This window comes from Takifugu rubripes, chromosome 15 (assembly GCF_901000725.2).
Source record: "Takifugu rubripes chromosome 15, fTakRub1.2, whole genome shotgun sequence".
Classification (NCBI taxonomy): Eukaryota; Metazoa; Chordata; class Actinopteri; order Tetraodontiformes; family Tetraodontidae; genus Takifugu; species Takifugu rubripes.
The window spans coordinates 11,199,265-11,205,003 of NC_042299.1; positions in this window are offsets into that span (position 1 = coordinate 11,199,265).

The following is a 5,739-nucleotide window of genomic DNA, read 5'->3' on the forward strand; positions in this document are numbered from 1 at the left end:
GGATTAGGAAATATTTATAAAGGTGAGTCCAAAGGTCTTTGTAGTGTTGGTTAGAGTTAATTAGCTTTATCAGATTACTGCTGTTATCTGATAAAGCCTATTACATAATATGCGAATAATCTGATAACTCCAGAAATGGGATAATGAGTGGATTTCATGGTCCGCGCCCGCTTTTTGCAGTGTTTCTTTTACCACCCTGTGCTGCTCACCTGCGTCTACTTGGCTCCGCCCCTTCCTCGTGCACATTTCTGGTCTTTGTTTGGAATCTGCTCCACCTCGCCTCAAACCTCAGCAGGACCAGCAGTGATAAACACATATAGAGAAATCAAATTTGCATTTTACAGAACGTTTCCGTCGGAGCCAGAGTGTGTGAAGGCCATGAAGAAAAAGCACGAAAGTTGAATCTGGTTCTTGGAACAGACCCCAGCAACATGATTGATTTACGCCCATTGTTATTTCTTACAATAACACAAGTGGTTGCGTTGCACACAATCCAGTCAGCATGCAACTTCTCAGAGTGACATTAGCTTATTGTTGGGGTGGGGGCGGTTGACGTGACCGTGCGGTGCGTTTAGCATCCCAGCCCATTCTGAACAAATGCAACAGTCATTTCTTCTGATCTAATTGTGAAACATCCTGGCTACAAATGCGATTTAGTTCCTTCTTAGAGCACCACCTCAGTAATTTGAGCCACATCAGAGTGATTACATCCACTTCAGAATGAATAGAGCACTCCCCACAGATGCCGAGCTACCTATGTCTGTAAATGACTGCGGCAACAGTAATTCACTAACATTTCTCCTGGGAGAAATTCTGAAACACCTCTGGAGTAAATTGCTCCTGCATTCAATAGAGCAGGAATGCACACGCACCACAAACACACAATGCAGCAGTGCCCCTGAGAACCTGGGACGGACGGATCTCTGGACACAGTGACAGCAGCACCACTTATCAGAGAATTGAAGAGTTCTAAAACAGAGTTCTAACAGCTGAGGCGGGCTTTCGATTCCTACTGTTTCAGGACATGTTGTGCACGTGCCTACTGCAGATGAGGCCCAGCGATGCAGAACGCTGCTCTGCAGCCGCAGCCGGACCAGTGGGCTTTAGCTAACAAGCTCAGCTAGTGCCCTCAAGGGCAGGGATTATGTCTGACTCCAGAGTGGCCTCTTTTTTCATGGGCTGCATCAGGAGGAAAATGGCCGAACCAAAAGAACATTTTCTGCTCTCCGGTGGCATCATGACAGAACAGTAACGCAGCGGTGCTCCATCATAGAAGGTTCCCATGATGCACCGAGCGCTCCTCTTCCCCTTCCATTTGTGCCTCCCTTTAGTCAGGGCGAAGTGCCCCCAAGACTGAGGAGGGTATTTTTGTGAAGTTACACCACGTTCTTGATCCAATCACAACAGAGTTCTGAGGTCACCAGATGAACGAACAGGAAACGACCCCAGATATTTATGATGCTTTTTGGACATCCCATTAGGGCCAAAGATGACTGTGATTTGACAGCGTGATAAAGAAAACCTTAATAGACATTTGGGATTATTATGGGCTTTAATCCTGCAGGCGATGTTAAACTGTAAAGGATCTGATCTGTGCACGTGTGAGAAATGTGTTCGTTTTCATTTTCTGCATCATGCAAATTTCCATATCATTAATGTCTATAGAACAAATTTACTGGGGTAAAAGTTCGGTCCTTGTCTCCAAACTGTATGTGAAAGTAAAAAAGAAGTTCATGTAATGTACTTGAAGGTGAACTTTTTGTGATGATTACAACAGTAGGTGGCCAACTTTATATGACGTTTATACAAAAATCGTTGTTTTTTGATTGTCTTACTCTCATTTTGTGACGATATTTAGGGTTTAAATTAGCTGTAAGCCTTAGTCATCAGAATTCAAAGAATAAACATTACAAATCTATAAGACTGTCTTTAATGAATCTATAAAATATATGAGTTTTACTCATTTAAAGTTTTACTTTATGCACAGCCTGTGCAGTTTCACAGCTAGTACAGTTAATTAAGTTGCTTTAAAGCTTCAGCATGCTGAGGACGTGATAATCCCGTCACCTTCTGTTGCTGGAGAATTGGTCGCCGTTACACACTTGACTCTGAATTTCCACTCAATCAAGGTTCCTCGTAATGACAATGCAAAATGTTCTGTGATGGAGCCTTTTGGCTGGTCTTTGGGCTACACACTGTTTATCACGCCTTATTTGGACTGAAGAGGAAGTAAAACAAGTGAAAATCTGGCTTTTGCAGTCAACAAATGATGCATTTGTATTGCCCACAGTTGTTGTTGTCGCCTCTGCAGGCTGAGATGGTTGTCGAGCGCCGGTGCTCACGTGATGGCGGCACCTTTCAGTGACATTGTGATGAGAAGTGACCTATGCTGTTTCTCATTTGCCTTATTTCCATTTCCTCACTCCTTGCTTGATTGAACTGTGGGCTGTTTGCTGCTCACCATTTGTTATTCTTGCTGTGAAGGTGGACCTTTGATTAATTTCTGCGTAAGCAATGATAAATTAGAGCCTTTTAACAGAGGTCTTCCTGCTGCCTGATATGCCCCACCTCCGATAATACTCTCAATTTCTCTTAGAACATTTTCCTCATTTCCTCTCTCCTCTCTTGCTGCCCTCACATCACTCCATTAATCCTCAGTAGGAGCCACCAGGAAAGGACTTTGGTGAAGGAAAGTGAAAGAAAAGGTAAATAATAAGGAAAATAAAAAAACACCTCAAAACTTAGGAGTCATTTTGCTGTTTGGTTGTTTAAAAGCGTTTTAGTTCACTACTTTCATTTTCCTATTTGTTTTGTCATAGGGAGTGAAGCAGCCTCTTGATTCTTCTGTATATCCCCGTCTTTGTGGGAAAAATTGACAATAAACATCCTTTGACACTCGAATCCTTTGACTTCTCCAATTGTCTTATCTTTTTAGTTCACGTCCTTGCCCTTGGATGTCCTTGCAGTCTGCTGACGTCACCGAACCGCCCTGTTGCCTCAAAGCAAGATGGATCTGCATGTTCCAGCCCATACACACAGACATTGGGCCGATTAAAGCGGTGTGTGTGGAAGTGAAAGGTGTGTGTGTGTGTGTGTGTGCCCTGTGATGGGCGGCTGAGCTGAACGTAGCCGTGCTTCTTGTCTAATCACTGCTGGGATGTTCTCCAGCACTCCCCAACACCCTGATCAGGAATTAGTGGCAGTTAAAAAGATGGATGGCCGCTGCAAGGAGTAAACAAATTGTCTCTCAGATGGGAGCTTTGTTTGCAGCTGACCCATCACTACTAAACTTTCATCTTGCGAGTGCTGCCCAGGCTGTTAGGGCGCGATCTCGATATCACTCAGCTTCAGACTCACAGGCTAATTCAGACGTTTCATCCGAACTATCAAGTTTCCCATCTGGACTCTCCGGCTTCATGTCAACATAATGTCAGACACTGCAGCTCCTGCATGTCTTTGCTCGTTAGGGACCCCAGGCTGGATTTGGCAGTTTTAATCCCTTTGCTTCCCAGGGATTCGGTGAAATGAAAACAGCGCGCACGTACTTGTTGTTTTTGCTCAAGCAAGTTTCTGGAGCTGAGTTTTCATCCCCTGCCAATACCTCCGTCACTTATAAAAATGTTCTCGTCTGGCGTCATGTGAAATGAGAGCTTTCAGTAATAACAAGATTATAAAACGTTTATTGATCCCCTCTGAAGATGAACTCATAAAGGAATTTCCACACATATCTCAGGTTCACATCATTTTTGTACGCAAAATTATGGCACCATTAGCTTCTATAATTTCACCAGGAAAAAAAAAATATTCACGTGGCTGTTGCCATGTTTTTATTTATACAAATGATGAGCATGGACGTGTCTTCAATAGAGCCTCTGTAAAATAGTAATTACACTATGTGAACACTCTCCCAAAAACAGACTTAGCGAGTCAAGTTGTTGGGTTGACCCAGTCATTCTTAAGTTGTGAGAGAAAATATACATTCCACTGACATTTCGCCTGACACCATTGTAAAACTCTAGCAGACAAAACGGTCAAGGAAGCAGAACTGGTTTCCCCTTTGGAGGCAAACAGCAGTAAACAACTGATGGAAAATATGAAACCCAAGGGAAGAAGCAGGGTATGACAAATAGATTTATGCATGGGTGAACACGACCGCACCACAGCCATCAATTCTCTTTTCTTCATCAAGTCAGTCCCACAGCCTGGAGATGTTTTTGTCTCCTCCAGCTCTGCATACCTGTCATTTATCCCTGCGCGCTGCTAAGTGCTAATACATTTACATTTTTAGTACTGCTCAGTAATAAAAGAGGTGGAATGAGGGGAGACCTTTTAACATTGCTAAAACAAACATCATGAACTCCCTCCGCTGAGGAACCACCCCCACCTTCTCTGCCCCCAGCAGTCAATTCAGCCAACCGCGCTCAGATGCTGCTCCACAGTGCATGTCAACAGTGTTGCGGTTTCGTCCCGGGTTACATCTTATTTACCAGTTCACTTCAAAGGCGTCCTCCTGACCCAGGAGTGTCCACAAATGGGTCTCATCCAGTCTGGTGTCCTCACTGATGCCGTTATCAGCTTATCGGTAAAGGAATTGTTTAGCAACGTAAAGTTAGCGACAGAAGTCCCGGGTTCAGGGTGAGTTTTTTCCACTTTTTTCCACAAAACAATGGGACAGGCTAGCCTTTAATGTGGAGGCTGATCATAAAAAACACATGTAATTAAGAGTGCCCTCTGCTGAATTTAAGAAAATGTGAACCTGAAGACAGTCCAAAGGGATATTTTCTTCAATCTCATCATTTCGTCAGTAAGCATCAACAATCCTTTATCAAAACCAGGCATCAACAGCAATGACAAACCACCTCAGAGACAAAGGACATCACATAAGGAAGAAATAAATAGATAAAGATAGCTGTGCAGATTGCAATACTAAACAACCACTGAGAAAGAAAACAGCAAAGAATTTTCCAAACACCGCCCAGTCGGTATCTAAGTAAAGTATCTACATTACACACTTGTGCTGCCTCGTGTCTGACGCCGCACGACAAATACCAGTCGCATGTGAATGAACTTGAGAGGTATAAACCATGGCTCGCCAGCCCCGATAAGATCTTCACCCTTCCAGCTACTGAATAAGGTAATAACAAGCCTACTTTAAGACATGGGTTATTGGGTTGTATGAAAGAGAACAATTCACAGCATTACAAAGCCCTTTCCTTTGATAGCTGGCAGGGCACATCAATATAGCGTAATTGAGGCATTTATAACGATGACTTGATGAGACTACACTTGATGTATGGATAGCAAGCAGGGAACAGTACCAGAAATCCCAGTTTCTCATTATGTCTTCATCTCTTTGAAATTGGTTGTAGTTTCTGTTGTGGGTAAGAAAACCTCTGCACTCGTGTCTCTAGCTTGACCTTTTTTTGTGAATACATTCTCAGTTTGCCTGTCACAGGGAAAGTACTGAAACAAAAACATACACAGGCCATTACTAAGACGGTGGAGGAAACAGTCAGCTGTGCGTTTACACCTGGGGCACTGCCACTGATTCCTGCAGTGAACTTTTCCCACCCGGTTTCAGTTCCACTCAATCACAGGATACGTTCAGTGCACTGAACAGCAAGTCGTTGGAATGGGAGACCAGAAGAGGAAGAAGGCACAGAGGGGTGCTTCAGAAGTGTCCATGCGAGGGAATTGTGCATCTATACAGTTTAGCAATAACACCGTGGGTCGGACCTG